Source organism: Pteronotus mesoamericanus, unplaced genomic scaffold (assembly GCF_021234165.1).
Source record: "Pteronotus mesoamericanus isolate MK-2021 breed Mesoamerican mustached bat unplaced genomic scaffold, CSHL_Meso_final scaffold_54, whole genome shotgun sequence".
In the NCBI taxonomy this organism is placed as follows: Eukaryota; Metazoa; Chordata; class Mammalia; order Chiroptera; family Mormoopidae; genus Pteronotus; species Pteronotus mesoamericanus.
Genome location: NW_026555321.1, coordinates 39,739,894 through 39,754,623, shown reverse-complemented (window position 1 = coordinate 39,754,623; position 14,730 = coordinate 39,739,894). Strand labels below are relative to the sequence as shown.

Below are 14,730 nucleotides of genomic sequence, written 5' to 3'. Positions count from 1 at the left end.
GTTGAAGGAAAATATTCACCATGTCAAAACTGACAAAGAACTAATACCTAGAATATATAGGAAACATCTGCAGATCACCAAACAATAGACATGTAACTCAATAGAAAAAAGATAAAAGTTATGAACAGGCAGTTCTCAGAAGAAATAAACATGACCAAGTCTATTTAGAAGGACTCAGACATATAAGTATTAATATTTAGAGAAACACAAATTAAAACAACAGTGATATATCACTTCATACCTATAAGATTGGCCCAAATTGGAAAGGTAAGAGTTGGCAAAGATGTATGAAATCTCCTGTATTGTAGGTGGGAACAAAAAGCTTTTGGAGAACAATTCATGACAGCATTGAATCAAGTTACCTATGTGCTACCTATTTCAGTGGTTCTCAACTGAGAGCTATTTTGCCCAACAGAGACCATTTTGTTATGTTTGGAGACATATTTGGTTGTCATATCTGAGGGCAGGAGTGATGCTACTCATATCTAGTGGGTAGAGAGGTGCTACTAAACATCCTGCAATGTGCAAGGACAACACCCTACAACAGAATCATCTGCGTCTTCATTTGTGATCCAGTAACCTCATTTGGGTACAAACTCAGGAAAAATCCTTATACAGAACCACCAAAGGCCTGAGTAAGGATGCTTAGCGCAGTATTGTTGGTGTATTGGACAATTAGAGGCAACATAGGGTTCTAGCACTTTGATAGACACATATGATGGAATACATATAGTGGACTACTGGGATGAGAAGCCACAGAGTAGACACATTATATAGCAATATGGATAGATTTTAACTATACTCTCCTGAATGAAAAATATAAGATCCATTGAGATCTAATAAACCATTTCATTTTTAAATTAATCAATACATACCCATGTAATGACATTACTCATAGGAACATGTATAAGCAAAAGAGTATGGTTCAAATGCACTAAGGTGGGTTGTCAATGGAGTAGAGTTGGGGGTCCTCAGACCAAGGTCAGGCAGTATGAACTGCATTATTAGTATTTCTAAATGCCTCTGGGGCCAGAAGAAACAAAATGAAGTTTTAAGGTATCATCTGCTGACAAGTGTCTGGGTTTTCAAAGATAGGACCTTATGAAAATGGCCTGATGGTTGAAATATTGCATATGATAGGAAATCTTCAAAGTGGTCAGTCTTTACTATGGCCAGTGGGAATGAAAGAGTCTGTTCTGAGGATATAGTCAGAAATTATAGAGGTACATAGGCAGGGTGATAAAGTGAGGGAGAGCTGGGTAGATTAGATTTGAGGGCAAAGAAACCAAAAACTCCTTAGCATGGTCTTCAAGTCCCTGTGTGTTCTACCCCAGCCCACCTTCCCAGCCTTGCCTCCACTCACTGCCCTACTTGCTCACTGGGCTGCAGCCACACTGGCCCCACTTCAGTTCCTTGATGGTTCCACACTCTTTCCTTGGGTTTGTATACAATGTTCCCTATGCAGGGAATCTTCCCTTCACCCATTTCAAGTGGATATTCCCTACAGTTCTTTCTGGCTGCTCTGTTGATCTCATTCATCACACTTCCCACCACTTATAATCAGGTATTTTGTTGATCATCTGTTTCCTCAAATATTAGCAGTGATTATGTCTCATTTATTCCCTTAAGGGCCATGGAGATCTGGAATCCACAGTGCCTGGCACATCATAGACAGTCACTAAATATTTGTTTATTGGATTTGTTTACATTATTTATTGATTATTAAATCTTTTGAGTATCATATTATTAGATTATATGAGGTTATTTTTCAACCTCAGAATATTCTCTTCTAACAAACATGTTTTGGTGATTCCTTCTTCTGTTATGCTTTTACTCATTGATCTAGCAAGTGTTTATTGAAGCCTACTACATGAAGAGAAACACTTAGCTAGTTGCTGAAGGTCTTGAGGTGAACAACAATGACATGAGCCCTGCCTTTGCAGAACAGGTAATTATGATGCCCGGGATGAGGAGAGAATGCTGGGAGCTGATGAATGAGACACATAACCCAAGCCTTGGGGGTGTACATAGGGAAGGGTTTCTTGAGGGTGTGTGGTAACATCTAAGCTGATTTCTGGAAGATGAAGGCTAGGTACGTAGACCAAGAGGAAGGAACTAGACCAGTGTCCCAGGCAATGGAAACAACACAAGCAAAGACTGGGAGGCAAGAAATCAAGCTTGTGGTTTGGGAGGAACTCCATGCATGAGAGGTTCAGGTAACATTGTACAAGCTAATTCTACAAGCAAACAACAGTGGAAGAAGAGCAGAAAACTTGGATTCTGGCCCCATTTTTTTTCTCTTACTGTGGGTGAATCATATTACCTCCCTCAACTCCAGTTTGTATCATGTATGAAATGGGAAAAAATAATGCCTGTGTTTCTTTTTTTTTTTCCTCAGAAGATATTGTGAAGATTGCTTGAGGGGTTGAACATAAAAGCTCTGTGAAAGGAAAGGTAGTGTTTAATGTCAAGATTGTGTATGGGATTACTTACGAAAAGACATGATTGATATGGCTAATTCCCTTTGAAAAGTTCAAGTAGTATTAAGCTGATCTAACATCTGTGATGTTGATATGGTAGCCACTAGATACGTGTGGTTGTTTAAATTAAAATTAAAGAAAATGAAAAATCAGTTCTTCAGTTGCACTTGCCACATTTCAAATGCTCAGTAGCCACATGTGGTTAGTGGCTACTGTATCAGATAGTACCGATATAGAACAAGATTTCTATATTACAGAGTTCTGCTGAAGAGTTGTGAACAATATTCATTCTAATGCAGAAATTGTAGGCTTCTGAAGTCTTAAATATTTATACTCTTTAATATGACTATTCTTTTAGGACTTTATAGCTAATGGAAACAAATGGAAAAATATGTAGGGACCTGGGTTCGTGTATGTTCATATCTATTAAAGAATCATGGAGGGAAAGGAGACATTCAATTTGTCCAGTAGTGGGAGTTGACTAAATAAATAACAGTATGTTGTACACATACATATGTTTATACTTACTCATAATGGAATACCAGATAGCCATTAAAAGGGATAATACAGATAGGCATCTATTTTCATTAAAAGAGATTCTACACATATCACTAAGTGAAAAAAGTCAAGTTAATATATAGAGTATACATTCGTTTTAGGATGTGAATGTCTTTATGTTGTGTTTGTGGAGGAGATGGGAGGAGAAAAAGGGTGTATGAGAGAAACAGAAATATTTGGAAGGGTATTTACAAGGGCTTGAAAATTGTTTACTTTTAGTTGATGAGATCATAGATTGTTGTTTTTCTTTTTTCTTTAAAGTTTTTTTTAAGGATGTGAATTGTGTGTGTGTAATCAAACAAGAAAGAAAAAGGAGTGAAAATGTTTGTACATGTCAGAATATGAAAATGCCTGCATGTACAGACTATTAAGACAGATTTTCAAAACGTTCAGTAGTTACCTGATGATTTGCAGACATTCAAGTAAGTTACACATATTTTGTGAGGAGATGGATTCGTCTTCTTAAAATCTTGTCATCATGGATTATTCAGTGTGAAAAACATCTTTGCTCTAGAAACCATACCAGTCCCTTTGGCACTAGGCTTGAAAACTCGGAGAAGTGTTCTCTATCTGAGATGCCCTCGCTAGTAACATATTTGGTGTATCTGAAATTGCGTTGAAAAGGTTTGTAGTTGCATTTCTCCTGCAGTTTTGGGGATCAAATATTTGGCCAGCTAATATCTTACCACAAAACCCCTGTGATTTGAGGCGCAGATGCCAACCAACTTGTAGGATAGCTGAGTGGGGACTTTCATACTTCGGTTGTGTCAAGAGACAAATGGTCCTGGTGTGAGCTCCCAGGTATTGGATTGCAACCCCAGAACTTCACAGCCAACCATAGCTATTTGAATACCAGGCTACCGAATTTAATGTTTATACATATTTGCACTAAGTACTGTAAGATACATGGCTTAAATGTAAATTCACAGCATGGCACTCATGTTCTAAACATTTTCATGTCCTAGGTCTGTCTTTTGAAAGATGTGATGGCTTATTGAATTTGGGAGCCAGGGTCTTCCTGACTTCTTGAGTATTTGTGCCACTCTGTGGGAGAGAGAGAATAACTGCTCCCAAGACTTACAACTCCATGGTGAGTGGTAACATCCTCCAGGGAAGGGTCCTGCCATGCGCAGCTGTGTTGGAATGTTCATCTTTCTAAATTTAGGCTTTGGAGTGAGATGCTTTGGAAAACAAAGAAGAGCCGAGGCAAAGGTACAGGACAGCTGAGAACAGAATAGTGAATTTTGCTCAGGATGCCCCTTTTGTGTCTCAGTTCAGGCATAATTAGCAGTTCTTCTTCCCTCATCTGTTTTCAAAAGCCACAGAATTCAGTAGGAAAGAAGGCCACACTGAGGGACACAGCTGCCACCATTTGACAGGAATATGTGCAAATATCTTACTCATACCATGTTTTCTCTAGAAAACTGAATAAATTTAAGAAATCAGTCAAAATTTTGAAAACTGTATTAACTTCAAGTTTCATAGAAGTTTGTGATATGATTATAAAAATTGAATAAAATTTGAAGTTCATATTTACCTCTGGGTCTTTTCAATAGAGAAAACAAATGAAAAGTGGACAGTAGAGCTATATTTTTTTTCTCCCCAATTTCAAACAAATTTCAGAGCCCTGGCCAAGTAGCTCAGTTGGTTAGAGTGTTTTCCCAGTACACCAAGGCTGTGGGTTTGTACTCCTGTCAGGACACATGCAAGAATCAGCCAATGAATGCATAGGTAAGTGGAGCAAAAAGCAATGTTTCTCTCTCTCTCTATCTCCCTGCTTTTTTCTCTCTAAAATCACAAAATAAAAATTTTAACAGATTTCAGAAACAACTGTTTTTCTACCCCAAACCACTCAAGTACATTACTTCTTAGTTTTGTGACCTTGAAAGATTAACCTCTCTGGACCTCAGTTTTCCTCCCTCCCTCCCTCCCTTCCTTCTTTTCCTTTCTTCCTTTCTTTCTTCCTTTGTTTCTTTCTTTCTTCTGTATTGTGAGGAAGCAATAATTTCAGGACATCACTGGTCAAAAGGTGCCATTATTCCCTGTGAAATGCACTGCCAAGTGATATTCTTACTGTACAACCCCCAGCCCTCTTTCTGCTGGTGGGACTCTTCAGTCATTCTAATAGCCCTGAGCCTAGAACTGAGGGTGTTCACATGGGAATTGGGTACAGATGGCAGAGGGCTCAGTTCCAAGCTTTGTGACCTCAGGCAAGTTATTGAATCTTGCTGAACCTCCACTGAGTTACTCAACCAATATTTATTGAACATCTACTATCTGCCATGCACTATTGTGGATATAGTGGTAAATGAAACAGACCAAAATCTGAATCACTTATGGAATGGAAAATCTAATGGACAAAGATAATAAATAAATTAAATACATTAAACATATAGTAGATGACATGGTAATAAAAATTACCACAAAGAATTAAAATATACATTCTTGGTATCTGTTGTGAAGATTAAATGAGCTCATGTATGTCACCTGTATAGAATAGCATAGACATGTAGGTGCATAATTAAGGTTTGTAGGGTCCTTTTCTTCTTTCCTGAATTTTTTCACCTGTAGAGTGATAAAAATATTGCTCCTGTGTGTGTTGGTGGGGGGTGGGAGGCGCTAAATGTAAGTAGTCCTAATACTAATTGACGTTTTGTGGCACTGTGGCTTTTAACATCCATAAAGCTCTATCATCCACTTAATTTCCAACAAGTTATTACACTACATGTGGAAGACCTCCTGGAGGAGGCAGAAGGGACTGATGCTTTCAGATAACAAGCTCAAGCAGAAAGTGGATGCCCACCCTCAATAAAACACTCTGACTGAAGTAGTAGGAAGAATGCTGGTGGCTATTTCATCAGTTGTTGCTGTTGACTTTTAAGATCCACTCCTGCTGCAGAAGGTGACTGGATTCTGTTAGCCACCAGATGGCAGGGTGGCAGAGAAGCTAAGCACTGGCTATGGAGTCAGCCCTGTCTCCTGGTTGGGTTGTATCTCTGTCACTTCTTCACTTTGGTTGTGGGGCAAGGAGGTAGTCTGGCTGAGCTTCAGGTTTCTCATGGGATACTGAGAGAATTGAAAGAGATAAGACAAATAAACCAAGAAGACAAATTGTGTTCATCTGGCAAACCCAGTAGACTGCTAATCATTTTCTCTGCCTCTTCAATTGGGTGAACACTCATTGGCCAAAGTGTTCTTTTAAAAAGCTAATTGATAGCATCATACTCCATTGTCTTGATAACAGAGTTTGTTCTCCTAAGCAGCATACCAGTAGGGCCTAAAGGACATGACACATTTAATGGATACAGAGAGCTTTACTCTAGGAGTAGAACCAAAGATATAACAGTTACCCACAAAGGGTAACCTAGATACAAAGCGATAAACTGGATGACTGTGACTGCTTTCCTAGGTACCATGCGGTAGAGACAGATTAGATTATTATTGTTGAAACTTATTTATCATCGCTTCTTGTAATCTCTTTGAGCATGCTAACTTTCTAATATTTGAAAATATGCTACATATAAAAATAATTGAGGACCACTGCAGAACATAAAGATTAAACTCAGAGAAATAGTTTGATCTTGTATTACTTACAATCAACTGACAGCGATTATCAGAGTGATGCTATCAGGACTGTACCAAGGTTAGTCTGAGCACTGAAGAGTTCTAGGAGCACTTCATAATGTCTGTCACTGTGCTGGAAATAAAGGGTAGGACTCAAGTTTAAGTTTTGCTTTTCCTAGACTTATATGTTTTAAAAGTTGCTAGAAAGAAAGGGACTAAATCATTACTGTGTCTCCTGCAATCAACCCCATGATGGTGATGGTCTAACATCTGTTCTCAAAAAGAACCAATATTCCATGACTATGTTTACAGTCTGACACACCACTACAGTTCACAGTTGTTAACTGTATAGATAAATATTTATAAATTGAGCTCTGTGCAATTTCATTGTGAATTAAAAAGTATTGGCAGTTAAACTGATATAAATCAAGAGGGGACCAGATACAAAATATTCTTTGATCTATGCTCAAAAAAAAAAAAAAGAAAAAAGATGACCTTGCGAAAAACATCACCAGGATCCCATAGTAAATATTCATCTGCTGAGTATACTTTTGATTTGAAGATTTTCTTTGAATGCTGGTGTTTCCCTTATTTATTATTATGTTTTGAAAATCTAACATAGTTTTCTTGGCATTCTTTATTAATGTTCTTCCCAGTGAACTATTGTAATGTGGTACATATACCTTAATCTTCACATTTTAGTGAAAGATTGGAAGACTGTGGGGAAAAAAATCACTTTATTTTCTCAGTGTCAGAAAATTTTACAAAAACAATGATTTAATTTTACTAAAATTACAGCAGAAAGGTGTAGATTAATAGGCAGTTAATGATCAACACTTGAGGCGTAGAGAGAATATATTGGAAATTTCAGACTATTGTGCAGTTGTTGCTGATTTTTCTTTTATGCCAGACATGACCTTATCAGATTTGTTTAGTATCACCAGAGTTCTCATATTTTTCCCTTGCTTCAGAACAATGGAGTTCAGAGGTCAAGATTACCTGCATTCCACATGAGCAAACTTTTCATCCTTTGAAATCATAGTGATGAATAGTCAACAGCCAGCCACACTGTATATCTAGAAGGAGAAACCAGAACCCTGAAGCTGGTATGGGCTCTTATAGGCTGTGATGCAGATACAGGGGATGTTTGTGAAAATAAATTGTCTGTGGCTTTGTGAGACTTTGTGACAATTTGGGAGGTTATCTTCTTCATGGAAGGTGTCTGACTTTTTGTTATTTCATTAGAAAAAAATCCACTCTAGGCTCACTGATTTTCTCAACTCATAACTTGATTTTTCCAAGTGGAGTATTTAAAACTTTCTAAAAGTTTTGTTTATAGGCTGAGTATTTCAACTTCTATAGGATAGAAGTGTATAATGCTTAATAAAATTTTATACGTCACCACGAAAACCTAATATCTCATATTTTTTGAAATGAGGCATTCTCTAGTTTTTAAAAATTCACCCAGCTATGATGCTTTTCCTGTATCATCTATTAATTGTATCAAAACCAAGGTGACTTTGATAAGCTATATTTTCTCAATGATACAGGTTTCCCACATTATAGTTTCCCCACCTAGGGGATCTCATTCATGCCAACTCTGATCTCCCTCCCCCACCCTTGAGATCACTATTCTAACTAATATCCTCATTTATTTATAGATAATGCATGAGCAAGCCTCATATCTTGGCAGACAGTTGACACTTTTGCATTTGTTAAGAATTTGTTGAGGAAAAGAATATTTAAATTAATAGGCTGTTAATATTATTTGTGATATTAAATTTGTATCTATAAATTTATAAGGGGGCAAATTTATCTTTTTATACATTGTACATATGTACTGTGATATATATCTAATACAAAATTCATTTAGACTCAGTTTTGACTCTAATTATATTGGCTATGTGTTCATGTCATCCTGAGACTTTTTTCCTTTTATATTCTCTAGGGTAGTGGTTCTCTGAGTAAGATCCCTGGGCCAGCAGGATCAGCATTATCCAGAGACTTGTTAGAAATAACAAATTCTTGGGCCTTACCCCAGTCCTACTGAATCAGAAGCTCTGGAAGTGAGGTGTAGCCATTTGTGTTGTAACAAGTCTTCCAAAGGACTCTGCATTTAGAAGAGCCTTGTGCTTGGTTTAATGGTTCTGCTGTCACTCTTTTGGAATTCTAATAATTTTTTTGGCAATGAGCCCACACTTCCATTTTGCCCTGACCTCTCTCTGATTATATCCAGGCCTGCCTCCAAGTGATGCCCATGCACATGCAGACTTTGAGAACCACTGTCTTTGAAAAATATTCAGGTATCTGGTATCTGGTAGTTGGTCACTTGATTATAAATAAAAGCCTATTAAAATTGCACTAAGGAAATTGGTCTTGAGAGAAGTTAGTTACTGTTTTTCTTAACTTAGTAACCTGGGTTTTAGACAAACCTTTTTGCTCTTTCCTGACTTTCCATAGCAATTTCCCAGTAGTTACAGCCAGAAGTAGAGTGCTCCTGAATTTTTATGTTCATTCTGAATCAACATCTTCCTGGTTACCCTGAGCCTGTAAGACTGTCAAACAGTTTTCCAGTTTTGTTAATACAGTGAACTACCATATTTCTTTTAGAAGGGGGTTAATTCCAAAGGTGTGGATAAGATGTGAAGGAACCATAGAGGAATCCAGGGCTGCAGTAGCAAAGATGTCACCAGTTCTAGGCCCAAATGGACAAGGAAAGGGAGGTTTCCAGAATCTGGAAGACGAGAGCACCAGATAGAGTTGCTTTGAGAGTACTAATAACCCTTCTGTCAAGGGACACAGCCAGTGTTAAGTGAATCCACAGGCTGGGGAGCAAAGGGATAAATTCATTTTTCACATCCATGTCTTGTAATTAGCTTGATTTTTCTGGAAACCTGAGAGCACAGAGCACATTGGTGTGATCTGTACACATCAGCCTATGGGGAGGGAAGCAAGAGAAGAAGCTTGAAGATGGATTTAGAGGGACAAATGGACAAAATCTAGCTTGGTTCACTCTATTTACCTCACAGCATCTACACTCATCCTTTCTTCCAGTGTAGAGTTCATGTCCCCCAAACAGGAGAAGTATATAGTTACCAAATCTACTGTATCATTTTGAGACAATGTCAGTTTAGTCATGTTACTATCTAAAATGGAAGCCATCACCAGTCTTGTAAGGTAGCAGAGGGCAAAAGTTTTAAAAGAAATGACTTAGTAAAACAAAACATAACTACTATAGCCCATCTCTATAGCTGGCCATAGTTTTCTTCTTTGGTAATCATGGTTTCCTTTTTCCACTACCTCTTTTGTAATCCTCTTACCTTTGCTGGCATTTCAGCTGGATAGGGTTCTGTGCTCGATAGAGTGATCCACAGCTTCATTCCTACAAGATCTAAGTCCTTTATAATCTTAACTTTATTGGGCTGTCACAATTTTACACTTTTATTTAAGGGTACCCCTGTGAATCCTTGCGTTCTACGTATCTCCTTTCCATATCCTTTGCATAGAAGTAATGGTGACCCCCTCACCTGACTGTTGTCTCAATGGAATGAGGAGCCCTAAATGCCCAAGAGTCGATCTCAGCTTCTAATTCATCACACCATGATAATGTTCTCTGGTGGAAGGAAAATTTTCTTCTGAGTTATTAGGTGTTTTAATGAGAGGGACCATTCCCACTTTCTCCTCCCAGATTCCTGATCTATGTATCCTTCTTATGGCAGCTATGGCATTATATATTGGCCTGTGATTTAAGACATGTATTGCATTTTTTAGGATAATATCCCAACCTCTTTGGGTGTTGTCTTCCAGCTGGTACTAGACAAGAATTTCTAGAGTTTGACCCATTGATATATTTTCTTAGCTATAAAATGTGTCCCATGGTTAGACACAATATTGTCTAGAATTTCATGTAATAGATAAGGCATTTTGTATGTCAAAGAATTGTGATCCTGGCAGAAGTGCTGAAGAAGAGGAGGAAAATCCATAAATAGAAATATCCTATGTTTTAAATCGACACACTGACCTTCAAAGTCAGAGAAGTTCAATGTCATCAGTCTCTCTCTAGGTAGTAAATACCATATCCTAGAATTGGCCTTTGCCATAGGGAAGTTTGGTACTCAGCTGTGGTGGTAGTTGGATCAGTCTTGGCAAGAAGAAGACTGTGTGACTGAGCTGTGCATGGCCCCTATCCTTGCCAGTGTGGTCAATGACCTCTCTTCTAGACAATATAAAGATGATTAAACATGTTAAATCTGTCCATCGCCCTCCTATATACATGTTCTTGTCCATTGCTTTAATTATTCTTTTTTAATCAATAAATCATACATTATTTTAGGCAATCCTAAACAACCCTGTATATAAAGCTATTTAAGAAAATAAAGTCCTTTGTTTAGCATTTCTACTTACAACTCAAATTTTCCGCAGTCTATAATCCTTAATGCTTTTACAAATTCTTTTAGTGTAAGTATATTGATGATAAAGTTGTTTATATTTTGTGTCCTTGAAAATGTCTTTATTTCTCCCTCACTTTTGAATAATCCAAATTTATTAGTTCACCAAATTTATTAGATAATAGTTATTATCTCTCAGCAATATATTATTCCACTAACTACTGGCTTTCATAATTTCCATGGAAAAGTCTGCTGTATGGCTAGTTGCAAGTGACTAGCTTTCATCTGTGATTATTCTAAAGATTTTTTGCCTTAATCTGTGGCTTTACTGCAATGTATAAGTGTGAATTTTATTTTATTTATTCTGCTTTATATATGTGTTAATTCATATCTTTCACCACTTCTGTATAATTCTCAGCCATTATCTCTTCAAATATTACCTTCCCCCTGTGTGTCTAGTTTCTCTTTATGGGACTCCAATTACATGTGAGTTAGACTTTCCCTTTCTGTCCTCCATATTGTTTAACATCTCATTCTTATTTTTTCTCTCTTACTATCTCTGAACTGCATTCTGGGTAATTTCTTTATATATTCCAGTTGACTCATTCTCTCTCCAATTCTCTTATCTGTAGCTAAACCCACTCATAATGAGTTTTTAAAATTTAACAGTCACATTTTGTTATTCCCCACAGTTTAATTTGGATTTTGCAAATCTTTATAGTTATCTCTGATAGTCTCTCATTGCATGCTCATTTTTTTCTTTCTTTAAATTTTTTATTGTTTTTCAAGTACAGTTGTCTTCATTTTCCTGCCACCACTTTCCCGCACCCCATGCTCATTTTTATTTAGTTATTTCATTTATCTCTTTAAGCATTTCTTTAAAAGTTATTTTATATTCTGGAATTAATAATTCTAATATCTGAACACATTGGGGATGTATATATAAGCCTGAGCTTATTCCTGTTTACTCTATTGTCGTTCCATCATTGGTGATTGGTTTCCTCAAATGCTTGGTAGTATTCAGGGGTTTATATTTGACACGTCTTGGTGGAAACCCCAAGTGACTAAAATAGAAATGCTTTTCTCCAGACAAGCTTTATTTTTGCTCCTTCTGGTAGTAAAGGCTACTGCCAACCAAGGACCATTTGGTTTTCTCAAGAATCCTGGTTTAATTGGCATGCATGTTGAGCACCTCCAAATTGCCACTGATTTAATCTCTCAATTGTACAAATGACTTTGGTATTTGCTCTTACAGCAAACTCTTCTATTGGACTTTCAGCACACTATTCTGGTTTCAGCTTAGTTCTAGAGTTTTCTTTGTTTATTTTAGACCTGTAGAGGTTTATCATAGTTCTCATGAGCCCAACAATGCAGTAAAATTATTTTATGAAAGGATCCTTTATGTTAGCCATAATGCAAGGAGCAGTTTTTTATTTCATATGCTCAATGTATTAATAGAAATAATTTATGAAAAATCTTTACATATTTTAAGTTTGTAAATTTTGTTTTTACCATATTTCTGCTTTCTAAATTATTCAAGATTTTCAGTTTAACTCACCTTGCAAAGATTTTCCTCATGGATATAGAAGATGGTTTACCTTTTATTCCAATTTTGTTGAGAACACAGGTATCTTGAAATTCAGGGGAGACTTCAGTTTGAGCTGCTGCATTTTATATGGAATCTAGAGGAAAAGCAATTTATCTTTTATTCATATAGATAAATTTACCTCAATTTCCCACCTCCCTGCCCATCCCCTAAAAGCTGCAATTAAGCACTGCTTGCTGAAGATTATATTATTTTTAAGAAAATAGATTTTATTTTCTAGAACAGTTTTAGGTTCACAATGAAACTGAGTCAATGGCACAGAGAATTCCCATTTACCCTCTGTCCTCCCTTCCAGGGCAAAGCCTCCCCTACTATCAGAGTGGTAAAGTTGTTACAATTGATGAATCTGCATTGACACAAAATTGTTACCCAGAATCCATAGCTTACATTAGGGTTCATTTTTGGTGTTGAACACACTTTGGATTTAAACAAATTTTTAATGACATGTATCCACCATTGTGGTATCATACAGAATAGTTCACTGACTTAAAAATTCTCTGTGATCAGCTTATTTATTCTTATTTTCCCTGCCCCTTGGGAAGCACTCATCTTTTTACTGCCTCTATAATTTTCTCTTTTCTGGGATGCCATATGGTTGGAATCATACAGTATTAGCTTACCTTTTATGTTGTTGTTTTATTTAAACATTTACGGAGGGTTGCTCTGTTTCAGAGTTGTCAAAACTTTTTCTTAAAGGGCCATATAGTAAAGCTTTTTGATTTTCATATCTGTTGATGCTACTCAGCTCTGCTGTTGTTGTGTAAAAGTAGTCATGGACAGTACACAAAAGAATGTGGCTGTGTTTCAATAAAACTTTAACTACAGAAGTAGGCAATGGGCAGATGAGCTGTAGTTTCCTGATACCTGATCTATTCTAAACTCTGGATCACTTTTTTTTTTTCCTTTTTTTGCATGTTGAGTTTCCACTGATATTCACTAACCTCTTTTTGGAGGTTATCCATACCCAGACAGTCCACTGAAGATACCGTGGTCCACTTTCTTTTTTAAGAAAAGCCAGGCTTTTCCTTCTTAAGGCCTTTGCACATTCTTTTCCTTTTCCTTGAATGTTCTTCCACATGTTGTGTATCTGATTCTTTCACTATAGCCTTCAGATCATAACCGAAATGCTTACCACTTCAGAGGCCTTCCTTGATTTCCCTCTTAAAGCCATTTCCCCTCACTTCTCATTGTTACTTGCCAGAGAGTTCTGTCATTTCATTTTAAGCACTTATCAAAATCTAAAACTATTTCTCATTTCTTTAGTATCTAACCCCTCAATTAGACTGAAAGTTCTATGAAGGCAGGATCCATGTATATTCTGACTGTGTACCTAGTGTCTAACACAGTTCCTGTCAAATAGTAGGTACTCTGAATAATAGACTAATGAATGAAGCAACCTTATGAGGCAGGTACTATTATTAGTATCCACCTTTTACAGATGAGGAGTCTTTGGTTCCACAGAATTTACTAACTTACCCATAGCTGTATAGCTAGAAAGTAGCAGACCCCAGATTGAATCTGAGATGGGTCTGTCTGATTCCAGGCCCTGTGCTGATACCGAGGTCCACTGTGGCCTCTTGGTTTCTTGGTTATGTGAAGTTGAAGAACAAAGCCACCCAGCTATTCTTGGAGACCTGTCAAGGGAGCAAGAGGTGGGGGGTAGAGAGGTGAGGTTACAGAAGCATGGTGTTAGTATCAAATGAACTGACTCAAGTTAAATAGGAAAAGGATCAGTTACTTAATTGCAAACAATCCCACTGTTAAGGTATAGCTTTATGATTCAGAGGTCAAAACAGTTTTTTGCCAGCGGGATTCCAGTGTTCTTATGGTGGTAAAGGGAAAGTAAGTAGGAAGGCTCCATTCTCAGTGGAGATCCAGGGCAAAGCAAAGTGCCCCAGCTTATCCAGGAGGTCTGGCAACCATTAAAGAGAAATGACTTCCTAAATTCTAACTGACAGGAGGACTGAATGCACTGTACCATCCAGGAGGCAGAGCCCCCATGCTCAGGGAAATGAATATGGTTTAAAAACTCATGGGATCTTTCCGGTTTGTCCCAAGCTTGGGAATTCAATGTGGAACATTTTTTTAAACAACAATTTGAAAGAAAGTTAATGTACTTTTCTTAGGATTTTGG

At 37.2% G+C, this 14,730-nt stretch overlaps 1 protein-coding gene across 1 annotated transcript in view; it reads left to right on the top strand.

Annotated features, from left to right (window-relative positions):
* Nucleotides 1-14,730, top strand: part of ERC2 (ELKS/RAB6-interacting/CAST family member 2) — a 763,823-nt gene that overhangs the window by 638,383 nt on the left and 110,710 nt on the right. The gene's annotated exons all lie outside the window — the stretch shown is intronic.